Raw genomic sequence first — 17,666 nt, forward strand, 5'->3', positions numbered from 1 at the left:
AATCTCAAGAGAAGGTGGGTCATGCAGCAAGACAACGACCCTAAACACAGAAGTTGTTCTACCAAAGAATGGTTAAAGAAGAATAAAGTTAATGTTTTGGAATGGCCAAGTCAAAGTCCTGACCTTAATCCAATCAAAATGTTGTGGAAGGACCTGAAGCGAGCAGTCAAAATTCCTCCAAGCCAGTGTGCAGTAATGACCAAAGTTACCCGAAACGTTTAGTTGCAGTTATTGCTGCAAGGGGGGGTCACACCAGATACTGAAAGCAAAGGTTCATATACTTTTGCCACTCACAAATATGTAATATTCTATCATTTTCCTTAATAAATAAATGACCAGGTATAATATTTTTGTCTCATTTGTTTAACTGGTTTCTCTTTATCTACTTTTAGGACTTGAGTGAAAATCTGATGATGTTTTAGGTCATATTTATGCAGAAATATAGAAAATTCTAAAGGGTTCACAAACGTTTAAGCACAACTGTAGCTGAGATTAGCATTATCTTGATGGTCTTTAATTATTATAAGATTGATCATTTTCTATTTGAATCTTATTTTTTTGGACTTCCGGCACTTAAATATTCAGAAAAATATATGCAGTTGCTAAGGAAGTTAGCAACGTGTTAAAAAATAAAATCCAAAAACCAGAATATTCACAGTAGTCAAAAACCTTCAAAGCATAAGTCCTCATAAATGCCTCACCTTAATTGAAATTTGTCATAAACTTCTAATCAACTAATACCCACATCTTTCTGTTAAAACAACTGACATGCTTTTGTTAAAAATGCTTAGTTTGGTGGATTGTTTTTTGCATTCTTGTGCTTGTACTGCTGCATTACTTATATAAATGTATCATTGTCTGATCTGTGTGTTACTGCATACGTTTTGCTCTCTTAAATAAAATGACATTAAATGCCGCCTCTCCAAATAGTAAGGCAATACTTCAGATATTTGAAAAAAATACTCTTTCATGAGTTACAATTTGTCCAATTGGGCTAACAATGCAACAAAAGACATATTGTACATCAGTGAAATATCCTATTCTCTTTTCAGCTGCCAAAGTCACTTGGCTTCAAACTGTTTCCTATCTTTTATTCTTTTAAACATAATGTCTTCTTTTAGACTGCTAGAATATATTCTATCAGCAAAGGACTATTACAGTTCTAGGACCACCTGAGGACAGTGTATAACTTGCCATTCTCACTGATAAGCTTGGAAGTGGATGGAAGAACAAGAATAAAAGATGCCTAGCAGTAGGAAGTCAGATGTGTGGTAGGTGCATTACCACGTGTTTGTTTGTGAATGAGCTTGACAGAAGGACACAAATGAAAGAATGATCACCAGAAGACAATGAGAAAACAGGTTGATCAAGCTATGCTACCACAAACTTTGACAGATTTTTTACTCGTTTTTATAATAGTCTTCATACTCTGCCTCTGAATGAGGGTGAATAAACGAGGCTGGAATTTGTGACAATGAAATATATTTTCTTTACATGTACAGAGTATTACTAATTCTTCTAGATTCTGCAACTACTAATAAAAAATATACTACTTGTTAATTGAAAATAAATTACAGGCAATACTCCATGTTTACATTTAAATGAAATTTTGCACAAAATAATTTGTTCTGTCCTTATTTTAATTTCAAAGTAGTACTGTAAGTGTGTAATGAATACAGAACTAACATAGTAATAGTAAGGTAATATTAACTTCCATGGTTACTTTGATCCCGTTAGGGACGACTCTAAATCGGTTGTCATCCCAGTTGAGGCTTATCATATAGTGCCTTTTTAACATATTTTGGTATTGGGCAACACCCTTAACATTTTTTTGTCAAAATGGTTGTTGATTAACACTCTGTTCATGCATCAATGACCTGTGTAGCCACAGAAATCACTTGTGCTGTGACTGTTATGATTATCCCCATTGTCAAGTAATTACAATAAACAACTTTTAGGGGCAATTTGTGATTATGTAAACAGTGCTTAATATAAATTTTAATTATTAAGATGAAAATAAAAACAAAAATATTTTTAGAAAACATTTCAGTTAAATTCAAACAAGGGTTGAAACAGTTTTAAATTGGACTCATAACCAAAATGCATGCTTCCAAAAGACTACTCTAGGAGCATCAACTGCATATAATGTTTGTTGTAAGGTGCAAGATCTACAAAGAGTTTGCATCTTTCTGCACGCCCAACCTGCTATTTAACTTTTTCAGCTGCAGGTTGCTGACCATAACATAGCTAACTTGCAAATGTTTCTGATTCCTTGTAATATCATCATGACAAAAGACTGAAAATTCCCTTTTTACAACTTTATAACAGAGAATATATGAAGCAAGCATACACTTGTATTTTGACTATTTCTTGAAGTTTGCATGGTCTCACAGTAACATTCTTAGGAGCCCTTAATGTTCTTCTATAATTCAAATACATTTTACAGGTCAATAGACATTAGTAGATGATCTTGGTTCAACTTTGAATATGGCAATACTTTGTGACTCCCCTTTTAATTAAGGTATCATCCATGTGTTCTTCATGCCTTGGGCTCTAACCTCAGAGCCCTTACCATGATAAACAACCATTAAACAGTGCTCCTGTGCACATGGATAGCCATATCACAAACAAAACCAAATCAAAGATCTTGGAAATCCCCTGTAATCTCCCAATACTGCTCCTTCTTATCCTTAAAAGAAGAATTAAATCTGCATCAAATAGATGTCATTTGAATATCATCTATACAGTTCAAAGCTAGAACTAAAAAAAGAACATTATGACGGAATATTTATAGATTTTTAGTGGTGACTGAAAAATATCTATAAATTCATCCACAAATCTATGTTCTGTACACATTGCAATGCTGCAGAGATGTGGAGCCCAATTCAGAAGCACTGGAAGCAAGGTATCAACCATCTGAGAAAGGAATGTCTATCCATTGTGGGGCACTCTTTCACTTCCACACGGACTCATGCCATGTCAACTTGCGTAATCTGCATCACTTTAGGATGTAACTGAGGAAATTACAGGATCCAGGAAGAACATGTAATTTCAACTCAGGATAGTGAACAGATTGCTGTGAGGTAGTAATACTAACTCACTTCAGAAAACAATGTGTGAATTTACAATTACAGTTTCTCAGTTTTCTTTGGATAGTGCAAAAGTATAAAGTTAAATGGCTGAAAGGTGTCACTAAATGGCTTTGCATTCTCTTGCCCTTGCTGCTGATCTACAATGCCTCCAGCTTTTTCTTATTCTTATCTATGTAAGTGGGATAAAAGAAGGTATACATCTGTAGTATGACCCATATAGTATGTCTGCTGCTTTACTGTTTTTTCCCACTACTGATATCAGAGTCAAAGTTCATATATACTCTGATGCTGGCTTTACTGAACCATAATATCTACATTCATCCTTTACTACACTGGACTCAGTACTAAACCAAATGGTTCTATGGTTATTTTATTAAGGGATGAAATGAGGTCTCTTTCTTCATCAAACACATTAGAAAAGGTTAAATTGAACCTACATGTGATCTTTTTTTAAAGCTTGAAACAGCTTATGAGAATGATATGGCTTCAGTAAATGGCTGTATCAGACTAACCTGTATGAAGCATTTGAATTGTTTTCCTGAGTAATGTAGTCCTGAGTCACCTAAGCTGAGTCATTTGAGGGCTGAAATAAGCATAAACAATGTGGTAAAAGTAATTATTACCTTAGTCATCCATTTTAGTTACAATTTCTGTAGATTAATAACCTAATTACATTCAGCATTTCATAATTAACAAATTCAATTTGAAAACAATTATATTTAATATTTTTGCACATTTCATATGTTTATAATAATTGCATGTAAACTTGTATATAAAAAGAAAAATGTTGCAATAAAGTGAAACAGTTAATAAAAATGTATTTTTATACTGGCAATTAAAAAAAAATGAAAGAATACAATATTTAAACTATTTTTTTATAAATGTCAGAAATTAACAATATTTTAATGAAGTTTTAATTCTTTTAGTATTGCACACAGCTGATGTCAAAATCACATTTACTTCAATGACATATATTAGTTTTCACTGTAATTACCCTTTCAATTTAAAAAAAAAAATCAAACAATTACTCTAAGTGCTTGGACGCTCCAGTTCTCTCACTCACCCCATCACCAGCCAACCCAAACACCACCCACCACCACCACCCCCCCTGCAACTCCCAACGCCCCAACAGAAAACTCTTATCTCAGGAAAACAAGACAGGCCAACACCCAGAGCCAGCAGCTGCTTTCACCATGGTAACAGACGTCTCATTGGTCCCCCCACCACCACCTCGCCTCCATCTGCAAATACATCACCTTGGCAGGCTTATTTCTCTCAGAGGAGCCTGGATGTAGAAAGCCACACTTATAGGCTGCACTCTAAGATAAGGACAGACATTACACACATCACTAGCACTTTTGTTGGTGGGTATTCACTGTCGGGAATCCATGTACTATGGCACATTTTACGCGATGAAAAAAAGCCGCTTACATTTGTGAGCTGTTTTTTTTATTCTACTGACTTCTTATAACCTAGATTTGCCTCTTTAATTCAAAGCATTGTAACACCACTTTGGAAAATGTCAGGTCCCTTCTTGACCCAGAAATGCACATTAGTAAGAATTTAACTCCTTCTTGTATGCCAGAGACTATACAATATAGCAAGCTGATAATCCTTTATTAGGAAATAGCAAAAATACATGAAAGGTAGGAGGATAGTTTAGTATAACAGTTATTCTCCATTAATTTACATTTTAAAACTTATGCAATCACTCTTTATTATTTTCTATATGCTGCATATACAGCATTGCCATTTGCCAATAGACGAGATCATACATTATATTAACAAATGGTAACTGTCATTAATATTGGTAATTGTCAATAATAACAATGATTACATATAAGGCTTAATGATACTCATGCTTTTACATCTTTAGTTAAATGCTTCAAATGAGACTAAACGCTGGATGAGTGAAAACTACTTATTCATAAATTAAGGGAAAATGAAATCTCTGCTCAGAAGGTGGATATTGGGCAAATGGTAAAAGTATTCTATCTGAAAACAATCATGATCTATGCTCCTCATACCCCTGCACTAAAGATTCATTTCTTTACTATTGCTTTTCTCTAGTGTTCGCTAATGTGTCATGCAAGACACTCTTTGCATTGTTAAGCACCTTTCTCTAGCTTTGGGAAAGCAGAGGAGTGAACATTCATCATTATACCAGGATCCTTGGATCTGCTCAGTTGTTTTCACTGCTTTAGACTTCTAACTGGACAGCCCTGCCTGTGAAAAATAAGTCTACCCAGGCAGATAAAGGTAGTCAAGTGAATTACGCCCATCAGACACAATGACCTAGGGGGTACTATACTTTAAACAACCAGACTGGTAACTGATTCTTCACAACTGGATCACTGTATAACCATAAATCACATCACTTAATTTGCCTCTGAAACAAAACAGTCTCTATGCAACAAATTGAACTAAAGCAATAGTATATCTTTAGGGCACATTAAGAATTCACATACTTTATATACAAATGCCTGGGTGCTAACAGTGGTACAACAGAGGATAAAGCATAAAGTATCTGTTATCATATACCCATTTAGATTTTTAAGTAACACCACTAGAGTTAATTAACAAATGGTGAAAATTAAATATAATCTTCTAATTATTATTAACTATTGTAAATAACTTGCAATTGGATTGGGAATCTACTTTTATTTCGATCTATACCTTTAAATGTAACAACAGAAATATCCAGAAAATGAAAATTTGCTCATTTTAAATTTATCTGCCTCAGCTGTTTCTTGGAGTAATAAGATTGTTTTTTGTTTTATTTATGTTTTTGACTCACAATCATCTTAGACTTGAAGGTTTTAATCATAAACATTTGTCTTGCAAATGACAGATATTTTATATTCATATTAATTTTATTTTCAAGCTAACTGTGAACATAAATGTAAATGATTTACTGTGTAATTTAATTGCTAATCATATGTTCAGTTTATCAATTTATGTTTAATTCACTTCATGTGATTTATTTTAAATGGTAAGCTGAATGGGAGAAGCAGCTAAACATTAACAGACTAGCTAATAAATAAATACTGTATATAGCTAGGATCGCAACACAATGCTTAGCTTTGCTGTCTCAAAGTTCAAAAGACCTGAGATACTCTTGCAGATTATGTATGTTCTCACATATTGAAAAAACATGCATGGTAGTGTTTGCTGATGACTCCAAATTGGTCTGATGCATATATACATGTGGGTATACACAAAGACATACTCTATGATGGTCTAGTATCCAACCAAGACTTATAGATGACTGTATTGACCTGGACAACCTGTCAATATATGTATGTTCATATATGGCAAGATGAAGCCTTACCACTCATTTAGGATTATTCCTTTTGCCCTAGTGCTCATGTGACTTTAACTTATCCTGTTTCCTCTGCTGTCTTCTTCTTAATCTCACTCAACTGACTAAGACCTATCTGCTTAACTGGAATTAGCATGAAATTAAATTAATCCTCATAAAGTGTTTAAGAGCTGCCAGTACACACCATTTTAGTACCTATTCTTAATCTGCCACTTCCATTTTAAGGTTTTTGAGATTTGAAGTCTATCAGGCAGTACTGGGCATAAAATCATTTTTGTAGAGTACTACAAATCCAGGAAGTAGTGCTATGTGGCAATATTTTGAATTAATGTTACAAATAAGAAACATTAAAGATAAATGGGGAGGGTTACGACAGGAAGGACATACGGTGTAAAATTTTGACAAATGTATGTGGACAGATGATCCGCTGTGGCAACCCCTAATGGGAGCAGCCGAAAGAAGAAGAAGACAGCAGATTAAATGTTTTCCTAGTTGGAGTGAGTGCAGGATTATGACTTTTACCTTCACTCAAGTTCTCTCTTTGCCGATACAGATCACATGCCATTTTGCTGAAGAGAAAATTCCTTTTCTTGGACCATAGCACACATACTGCCAGAAAATAATAATAACAACAACAATAATAATAATAATTTATTTAAGACGTCTTTCATGACATTTAAGGTCATCTCACAGAGTTAAATACATTATAGTAAAACAACAATAAACATTAAAACAGTAAAAGTAAAACTTAAAGAAATAATAAAATTATAATTGTTATTATAAATTTAACGAGACAGCAAGTATATTTGTGAGTCTACTAATAATAGTTAAAGCAATCTTTATGCTTTTTTTAACATTATTAATCAAATTTTCTACCAGGGGAATAGCATCAAGCACCTCGTCTCTGAGCTGACAGATGATGTTTTTCTTCTCCTAGGATAATTTTTAAGCTACCTTTTACAGTTAATTCTGTCTTGAAAAAATCTACAAAGTTACTTAAAAATAAGCTTCAAATGAATTATATACAGTAGCTATTAAAATTTTTAAATTTTATTCTTATACAACATTGGATCACAATGGATTTATTTTGGCATTCTTGGCACAAAAAGAAAAACACTCTTTAATATCAAAGTGTACGCAGATTTCTAGGTGCTTGTTTAGCCAAGAGAAAATGTAAGATGTGAGCCACATGGACACAATGTCATAGTGAGCACACAGATTAGCCATCACAATTAATATGAAAGATTTGAACTGAAGCGCAATGGCAACAAATGAGGTGTGCTTTGTACCTATCTAGTAACAGTACTTGCCTTGCATCAGGTGCTGCTGCGATATTCTCAGCCCTAAAAACTCTGACATTTGACAAAGTGGATTCAGAAAATGAAAACAGACTGACAGATTGTTTACTAAAAAACAAATTTTTAAAGAACTCTACAAGAACAGCACAGTATATTTATTTGCAGGTGACTATAAAGAATAAAAGGAGCAGAGGGTAAGTGTTTCATTTTGAATTTTGCATGTGAGTGATACTGGCTTAAAATAACATTCTGTGGTTATAAGAGCATAGTCTCCCTTTCTCCCTTAACCCATTTCTCCATTTATTCTGCAAAGTCAGAAACACGTTTCAGTATGATATGAATGGTTGTAAGAAATTTGAAAAAATAGTTTGGTAACCGCTGATTCAACAGCTGATTTGAAGTTTTGATGTGAAACTGTAGAAGATGCATTTTTTAACTCAGAAATAATAGCCTTTGCACAGCTTCGATACTTTGTTTATAACTGATTTCACTTGAAGTAATTTCTCTTGCTATACATTCTGTTTCTCTGCTTGTCACTTACTGCATTGTTCCTTTATATAGGTAAACTAAAATGATCTCTTCAGATAGGTTTGGTTCTTCATTATATTTTACCTATTGGAAAAGCAGTTTAATTTGCCAATTTTAAAATTTTACAGTTATATTCAGTTGTAGTTTTTAGTTTAGAATTATGCATATTATTTTGTCTTACTGAGCTACAAAAAAAAAAAAACAAGGAAGCCTTTAACAACTTTAAAAATGCTAGGTTAGACTAAACACCAAATGGAAAGTCCAAAGTAGTCAGCAGCATGTAAATGAAAAATTAAGGAGTAAAAAAAAGCAAAGTTTATAGATGCTAAGAAATCAAAATTATGGTAGACTAGAAGAAATGTCTGTGGTGGGCTGGCGCCCTGCCTGGGGTTTGTTTCCTGCCTTGCACCCTGTGTTGGTTGGGACTGGCTCCAGTAGACCCCCGTGACACTGTAGTTGGGATATAGCGGGTTGGATAATGGATGGATGGATAGATGTGGTATCCCACATTTTCTATAAAAATTCATTAAGTAAAAAGTTGTGAAAAAGGAGGTAAATAGCATCATTGCAACATGTATGTTTATTTCAAAACTAAGTAATTGTATATCTTATCTTTTTTTTAAATTACAGTTGTACAATTTTCCACATTTAAAGAATTAGTCTTTAAAAGAACTTGACAAAAACCTTTGCAACAAATGAATTAAAGTCCTAGTCCTTATAATATATATGTTGAATCACACACTTTACTTAAATCTCCAGTATACAGCATTTGATCTAGCCTCTGCCTTCAAGGTGTGTTATCACTTAAAAATAAAGGGCAAGATATAAACAGATAAAGCCAAGTAACTTCTGCACAACGACAGACAACTGTTAGAGCTATGCTGATACCTTGTTGGAATGCGACAGCACATAATATTATGAATGAGAGTTCTGCATTATTGGGCACAATGCAGTATACATTTTAGGAAATGTTTCATTAAGGGATTTTTTTTTTAAATTTTACTTCTTTAACAAATTATTTAACTTAAGTTTTGAAGCTTTGGACTTTAGACTGAAAATATGCCTGTATTTGTGGGATTGAGCACTACAATGCAGTGTTCACTGGTTGTTCAAATTTCCAGCACTGATTCAACTGTAGAATGCCATAGTTTTCCAAGGTCTCCAGGGTTCACACTATGTCTGACTTTGTTTTTGATACTCTTTCTTACAATGTCATCTCTGTTGTCAAATGGCCGTAGCTCAACAATTAATTAATAGATGAATATTGTTGGCTTCCATTTACATTAATCAATTTCTACTTTATTTTCAGTGTGTTTTAACAAATCAATGTCTATATGTGTTAGTTATGTATTTAGTGACTGGAATAACCTGTTCTTGCATTTTGCCTTGGGAATTTCTGGATTGCTCTGCACCTGCTCTTTGTGAGCAGCACCGTGTAAGAGCAAATAATACAGTATAGTATTATTATATTGTACTTCTATGGTGGCAATGATAAATTACCCATCTTGCTCAGAGAAGAGGACTACTTGTATTCTGTTTTGTGTGATGCATTTACCCTACTATCTGAGATACATTGCATGCCCAACCTACCAGGAAGGGATCTTTCTTTGAATTGTACTTCCCATAATTTCCATTTTTTCCAGCAAGGTTTTTTGGGATTTTTTTTTTAGTTGTCCTCTTAGCTGATTCAAGACAGGGGGGCTGTCAATTAAACAAGGCCCGTTAAACCTCACTGATGCATTCCTTGTGTGATTTTGCTGTATACAAAATAATTTGCTGTTGTTGTTGTTATCTGTATTATGTCATCTAGATGTTGTCTGTAGTCATTGGTATTTCCCCCATAAACTTGACGGGCTATAGCCCTGAATCTTCATATTTACTTCACTTGACTTTTCTGTTGTATTAACTACAAAAATGAATAGTGTCCCATATATTTATGTGTTTCAGTATGCTTACATGAGATCTAGAACTTTATGTTTCAAAGCCCTTCACATTCAGTGTGAATACAGATAAGAGAATTATATCCATAATGCCTGTTGTTAAGTCTGACAAATCTGAGAGAACATTTTCAACAGTGTCAACATATTACTGAATATGAAGTGTACCTATTATAGCACTCAGGACTTCAAATATTGATAAATATTAAAGCATGCAGATTTAAGAAAAACTTTTACACATGCAAAAAGTGATAAAAAAAAATGGAGCAGGCTGACCTAAAACAATAACTTGCTGTTGTTAGTGGGCAGATTTGGTGATGTTTCTGATTCATGTTGTTGATTTTATTGGACTAAGAAATGTGTTATATTATTCTGAAGCCCTATGTGTTCAAGAAAGGTCTAAACGGTGTTATTTTAGAAAACCTCTTAATTTCAAGAGAGTTAATGTATATAGAATATTTTAAATTTACAGACAGATGCCTCCAGATAGGTGACTTATTTCCCAGTAGCGTTCAGGTTGGTAAACATACCAATCATTCCTGTTTATTTTTTGTGAAGAAAACAAAATAAAATGCCGTAGATCCAAAAACATTTTAATGATTAACCACTATAGCTATGACCTGAAAATTAAAGTAAGTAAAAAAATACACAATTACCTCAAAGACAATTGCATCACTTATTTCAAATGTGGAATATTTTACTTTTTAAGAAGCTTTTCATGATGAATTTGTACAGGTAAAAGTACATTACAGTATCTTTCCAATAACACTAAAGGCCACTTAAAATAATTTTGTGTTTTTAATTTCATTTTACTGCCTATATGTTTAGCTGAAATTCTAGCTTTCTTTTTAACATTGTTAAAAATTGTTGGTAGGTTAGGGTTTTGAGAGCAAAAGCTACATTTCTGAATTATGAATGGTTCATGTGCACTGCTGAAAGGCACCTAGAATAAAACATCTTTTAAGTATGTTTCACTTTTGGTAGCAAAGTCAAAAATGTCTGGTAACAAAATAAGCTTTTCTTTGCGCTGGCAATTAATTTAGTCATATTACAGAGTCCACTCTTCCAATATTTATCATGCAGTCATTTTATAAATCCCCTTTTGTAATTATGAGGAGCCAACACCTACTCAGCAGTACTGCTCACTGTCCATTTTTAGGCACTCACACACATACACACACATGTTCACACATACTTGTTCAAAACAATGATGGAAGAGGCTAAAGTAATGTACTTTAGGAAGTCCCACACAGACACAGAAAGAATCTATTATTTCCACAGAGGCAGTGATCAGGCCAAGGATTAAACCTGTCACTTTGGAGCTGTGTGTCTACAGCTGTAAACCACTACAGCTTTATGCCACCTTTAATATGGAAATTAAATTTAGTAATAACTAAGCAGTGTACATTTTCTTTGTGTTTACTATTAAGGCCATCTTCATTAAATGACAGAATTAAAATAAATGATAGAAAAATGACTGCTTTTCCTACTTCCAGATTCTTCACTGTGTATATATGGAAATGTCAAGTTCTGTTTGTCTTTTTCTTGTTTTCTGGAATAGGATGCTCAAGAAGAAGAACATAATTCTAGCTTTGACATTTGCAGCTTTTATCAGGCTCAGATTCAAATCAATGGGCTTCCTGTCAGATTTGAAAGTAGCACACAATCTGTCAGTTCATGTGATTTTTATATATAAGGTTCATATTTGCTGAAGATTTATTTTGAAAAAAAAAATCAGTTATTACAAATTGATTGTGACAGGTAAAATACAAAATAAATTGATTTAATTTAGATCCATTTATTTTTTAGCAACGTTTGCATTTAGTGTGGGCCTGCTGGATTGTTTTACTATGCGAAATACAGATACAAAGCAGTTATCCATATACTTTCTGTATTGCTTCAGTCCTAGTTGTAGTTTAGCAGAACAAACCCTAAAAACCAAGAGTGTATTTTAAAAAGGTGCAATAAACGTATCAATAACAGCAGAGGGCATAATTTAGATAAATGATAAAATACAGTGTATGTGCAATTTTACAGTTAATTCAACAAATTAATCAAAGCTCTAATGAGTTAAAAGTCAGAGGAATCTTCAGCATGTTAGTTTGCAATAGGAAAGCCAGTGGTCTTTTAACATATAAATTCTGGTAAGGCCAAACCTTAATTTTCCTTTATGTTTTTAGACTTCTCTAACATTAACATGAACTTACTTAATTAATAATAGCTCTCCCTGTTAGCTAATGACTATTGGGACACTGTATTAAAAGCACTGTTGACGTCACAAAAAATGAATCAAGTAAAGGGATGCTGGTGTATGGTTTATCTCCTTCGGGATCACAATATTGTAGTACCTTCTGACATTCTCATAATCTGACAAAATACACCAAAACAGATTTAAACATTAACTAAACTGAGATCCTTACAAGCACACACTGTCTAGGAAAGTACACTGAATGGCCTAAACTGAAACAGTAACATTTCAATGTACACCAGAATGGCTTTGAGGTGAGCTGGTACAAGCCTATCATGATCTGTCATTTGTTTTTAAATGCTCTAAACAGTTTTTGAGTCTCAATAAATATCTAAAACATTGCTTAAAGGGTTTTTGGGGGGGGGGCAAGAAATGGAATGGTTTATTTCTTGTTTTAACATATGTTTAACAATGTTAAAACAAAATTAATTTTCTCTCAGTGCCAACTTGTTTTTCTAATGTATGCCACAATTTTGAGACTTTTCTGTTAACAGTTGCTATGTCATGCTAGGGTGTGGTTTGTGACATCACAGGGTTGAAGGTATCAAGGTCAATACCATCCACTTTCTGGTTCTCCCAGTTTGTGGATACCATTTAAAACCCTTCTTGATTTTCTCCTAGTTTAATACTGAATTCCGGTTTCAATCTTTTTCTTGTATTTTGACTATGTCCCTCATTTTATGTCTTGACTCACTGTTCATGAAATGCTTTATTAGTTTCATCTGTCTTTTCTTCTGCACTTGATTCCCTGACTCTCAGTCTTGACCTTTGATAGTATAAACTCCCACCTCCTGATTCCATTCTCATTTAAGACTGCTGCCATTTATTGATGTTTGTACAAAGCCATAGCAACACTGACAGAACATGTAGACTGCATGACTAAAACACAAGATTGTTGGGGTTGACTGAAATAGGAAAAGCCTCCGTGTAGCCAGGCGTTTACTGGTTAGCAGAAGGTCAGCAAACAATTGAAAAACTGTTTACTTGCATACATCTTTGTACTTTTTGTACAAGAACTCTGTGCTTCTTTGAATTAGGAACATTATAATACTGGCTTTTCTTTCACGAACTGGAAGGAGCCTCGCATAGGCTTTTTCAAATTTATAGCCATCAGATGCACATTGCCTTGGGCTTAATGCATTCAGGGTCTGTTTTCTTTCTTTGAAACCAGAAGTGCAAAAGCACAATAAAAAAATAAAAAGGCGGTGCTCATTATAATGCCTAGAACATGGGGCTGTTGCCCTCAAACTCCATCACTAAACTGTCAGAAACTGGCTTGCACCAACCAGCACAAAGGCAATTTCACAAAGTACAAAAATAAGTATTTTTGTAAATAAATAATTATAGTGAGCATCTGATAGAAAATTGAAAAAAAATGCTTAAAAAGACAGAGTTGACAGTTATCATAAACATTTTAACAATAAGCTATTAGTTATTTAGCACAAGATCTGATAGGCCTCTGCAGAAACACTGATGGAAGACAACAAAGTTTGAAATGAAAAAGGCAACTTCTTTTTTGAGGAGAAAGGTCAACAAAGGGTCAATATAATGTAAAATGCAGAAAATATTTTCAATCACCCATATCCTTTCACAGTATGGAAATATACGGCAACTTTGAAACAATGAAGTATATTGTTTTCATGATCCTAGATCAAGAATTGTTGCTTTGAACATGGGCAGCAAGACTGAACAACTTTGCAGCCTGTGTTGTTCTTTACATGTCAAGTGCACAAAGTCACAATGACTGCAGAGCCTGCGGTACATAATATATGATACAGGCACACTCCCTGTTGGGAGTCGCACAGTTTAGCCAGGGTTGGAAAACATTGATTTTTTTTTTCTTACTAAGCCTCTGACACCCTTCAGCTTAGGTGGGGGGTCACAGTGCAAAACACTGCATCAGTGCTTCCCACACACTTGGAAAAAAAAAATCCACAAGTACGCCTACAACCACAGCTATACAGTGAAAAGCAGCATTAGACCTATTCAGCATATGCGTAGGATTGCTCTAGAGAAAGATTTGCTCTAAACAGAAAACCAAGTGAAAAAATCTTCAGCAAACATTTGAAAAATCAGCCTTAATTTTAAAATGATATATACTGTAATGTGCATACATGATGTTTATTAGAAATCTACAATAAACAATGGCATTATTGCTAACATTATTGGCAACCAACTGACTTTGCCCACTTCAAAAACTTCATGTTAACACAATGAAATACTTCAGCTGTTTACTCACACTGCCTGAAAAATGTGTTAAAGTCAGGACGAGTTACAAAAAATGCATACAAGATATCAAACAAATGAACAGGAATCCTTCCAAATTTTGTTGGTGGTAATATATATAGATATAAATACACAGTACATGAAATATTTACAGAAATGAGAAACAAGCCTTGTGCAAAAAAATGAAAAAATAAACCGTATTCCAGGAAAACAAGGTTAGTAAGAAAGAAGCAAATGAACATGGAGAACAAATGTCACAATGAAGTGATAGGGCACTGTCAGGGTCAGCTCATAGATGAATCTATTGCCATACATTTTTCTACCTCTTAAAGTGAAGATTGATCGTTGTTATGTGACAAAATCCAAAAAAGGCTAAATTGACAATATCAAATATGATCAAGGTGTCAAGATACTGATCATCTATACCTATAGACTTTCACAGTCTTTGGGTGGTATGCTGTTTAACATACGCTTCAATTATTTTAAAAGCCCCATTCAAAGCTTGATAAGAAATTGTGGATGCTTGAAATCCCTGTAGTAGTTGACAACAGCTTAAAACAGTGCATAGGGTTATAAATTCTGCTGAAGAATCCACTAAAACCAGGAGAATTATCTTTCAATACTGAATTTTTCCTTTTGAAGGAAAGGTCAACACTAACTTGGTACTGTTCATAGTCTAAATTAGGTGTCAAATGAATGACTGATATGAATAATGTGATCATCTTGCATGAATCAAAAAATACTTTGATGAATTATGGAGAGATCTGTCTCAGAACAGAAGAAAAAAAGAAGCTGTATATTTTTTATAGGAAGCCCTTAATTGATCATTTGCTGCAGTGTTTTTTTTTCCAAAACCTAATTTTTTGTAGTACATCAGCTCTAATATTCAGTGCCGCATTTTACATATATCATGAGATCAGATACCTGCAGGTATACTCTGTAGATTTCCGGAATTGGTTGTACTTTTGGGCAATTATAGCTACAATTGTTACCTCGTGAATTTGAAGACAAGAACAAATGGAAATCAGGAAAAAAAGACACACAAATGGCTGAAGATCAATAAACAAATAACAATAAACAGGAGCACTGCACAAATCAAATAAACAAAACTAATGATTCCTTACAAAAGAGAGAAACAGGACAATATAAATCAGTCTTGAAATAAAATGTGGAAGAAAGAGTTTGAGGGATTAAAATGCATCAAAAATATGAAATAAGCAAACACAACTGATAGGCAAGAAAACACATCTTGCATCTATCCATGAAGACCCCTGCTTGACACTGCTCAGTATTGCATAGACCTTTTCTTACAGAATTAGGAAAAAAGCACACACCACCCATTGATGGAAAGGCCTCCTTCTGCTAAGTGAACATGCAGAAAAGCAGACTCAAATGTGAACATAAGGGGAGAGAGGTTTTAAAAAAATACTGGGGTCTACCTGAGGAACCACAAACTGAATGGACTAGTAATTTCTAATTCTCTATTATGAAAGGAGGTGATTCTACTACAGTAATAACATACATAAGTCCTTTCCAAGGTGTGCATGAAGAGAAAAGAAGTAATAAACATAACGTTTTTAAAACCATTTAATTCAATTCAGGATTGTGGAGGTGAAGCCTACAGTAGCATCTGCACGAACGTAGGAACTTTGAACAATGTGCCAGTCCATCTGCAGATAATGAACAGAGTTGGGATTCAAAACGAAGATACTGAATTCATGAGGTAGCAGAATTAAAAACTGCACCACAGGGCCAACTCCATTAAATGGATTAACTCATGCAACATTTAAAATTTCATGTTTCAAATATTTATAGTCAAGGTGGATTTGTGTGTTTTAGTCTATTGAAGTTATTTTGTAATATTTTATTCACAAGCTCCAGAACTCAGGCAACACAGTCCAAGCAAAATCAAACTTTGAAATGAATGTACAAATGTCTGTGCCACACATAACATTCACAGCTGTCTATAACCAATGCACATGTGCCACTAACTGGACTGAGTATGAAGGTGATTTCAAAACATTCACCACACCATAGCAGCTGTTGTTGTAACTGAACTTCATACTACAAATTTTCAGGAGTCATAAGGAAGATGAGGATTTTTAGTGAAGCAGACCTGTATTCATTTGAGCCACAATATGCTTATATTCATGTGCTTATATGTACATGAATAACAATTCTTCATATACGTTGTATTTATCCTGACACCACTTCAAACTGTTTTGTCACTGTGATTAGATTTCTCATAAGGTTTCATAAGTTTCTCATAAGAAGGTTACAGTTCCTATATGGAAAATGAAGAAACACACCCATGCCTCATGCCAGAAAGACAAAGAAGATAATGATGATTTATTAAATTTAGTTGTAACATAAAGCAATCACTGATTACCAAGGGACACACCTATTTGGGTACTATGCCGCTGTAGAAATGATTTCTATTTTTCAGCTATACAAAGCCAAGTGACACTAACTTGTTCAAATGTACAGTAAATAAACTGGTATCTATTCTTATATTTTACTTATATTATATAAGACCAAAAAGAAATGTGATGGTCACTAAAAGGGAATTATACTACTTATGCATGTCCCAGTTTTTTTTTGTTACTCTTCAATAGCTATAGAAACTTTCTTGAATGCACATCTTTAAAAAAGGCTGCATAGTGTGTACCAGTTAAAGGGAGTATTGCTTTCTTTTCTTAACCTCCTCTATGAAATGTTCACTCATTTATTTTAACCTCCAGTGTTGCTGGAATAATTAGTTTCAAGATAGTACCCACCACAGAGAGTATGTCAGTCCATCACCGGGGTCCCCTGCACTCATAATCAAACTCACTTGCACCATGACAGTGTATAGCTGCTACGTAATCTGACATGCATCTCTCTGAGATAAGAGTGTAGACCTCTACAGAGAACTTACATAAGAACGCCACACATACAGCACCCAGAACATAAACCCAGACCTTTCAGTTTGTGAGGCAATACCTTTAACCCCTGCACCACTATATTTTACTGGAA

General features: G+C 34.0%; 1 protein-coding gene across 5 annotated transcripts in view; it reads right to left on the bottom strand.

The window, feature by feature from the left end:
- dmtn (dematin actin binding protein) overlaps positions 1-17,666 on the bottom strand; it is a 125,555-nt gene that overhangs the window by 90,607 nt on the left and 17,282 nt on the right. For 3 of the 5 annotated variants that reach the window (XM_039769565.1, XM_039769568.1, XM_039769564.1), the window contains exon 2: positions 3,605-3,675. The exons of the other annotated variants lie outside the window; for them this stretch is intronic. The gene's annotated coding sequence lies outside the window, so the exon portion shown is untranslated. The remainder of the gene's footprint in view (positions 1-3,604; positions 3,676-17,666) is intronic. 5 annotated transcript variants of the gene reach the window in all.

This window comes from Polypterus senegalus, chromosome 11 (assembly GCF_016835505.1).
Source record: "Polypterus senegalus isolate Bchr_013 chromosome 11, ASM1683550v1, whole genome shotgun sequence".
Classification (NCBI taxonomy): domain Eukaryota; kingdom Metazoa; phylum Chordata; class Cladistia; order Polypteriformes; family Polypteridae; genus Polypterus; species Polypterus senegalus.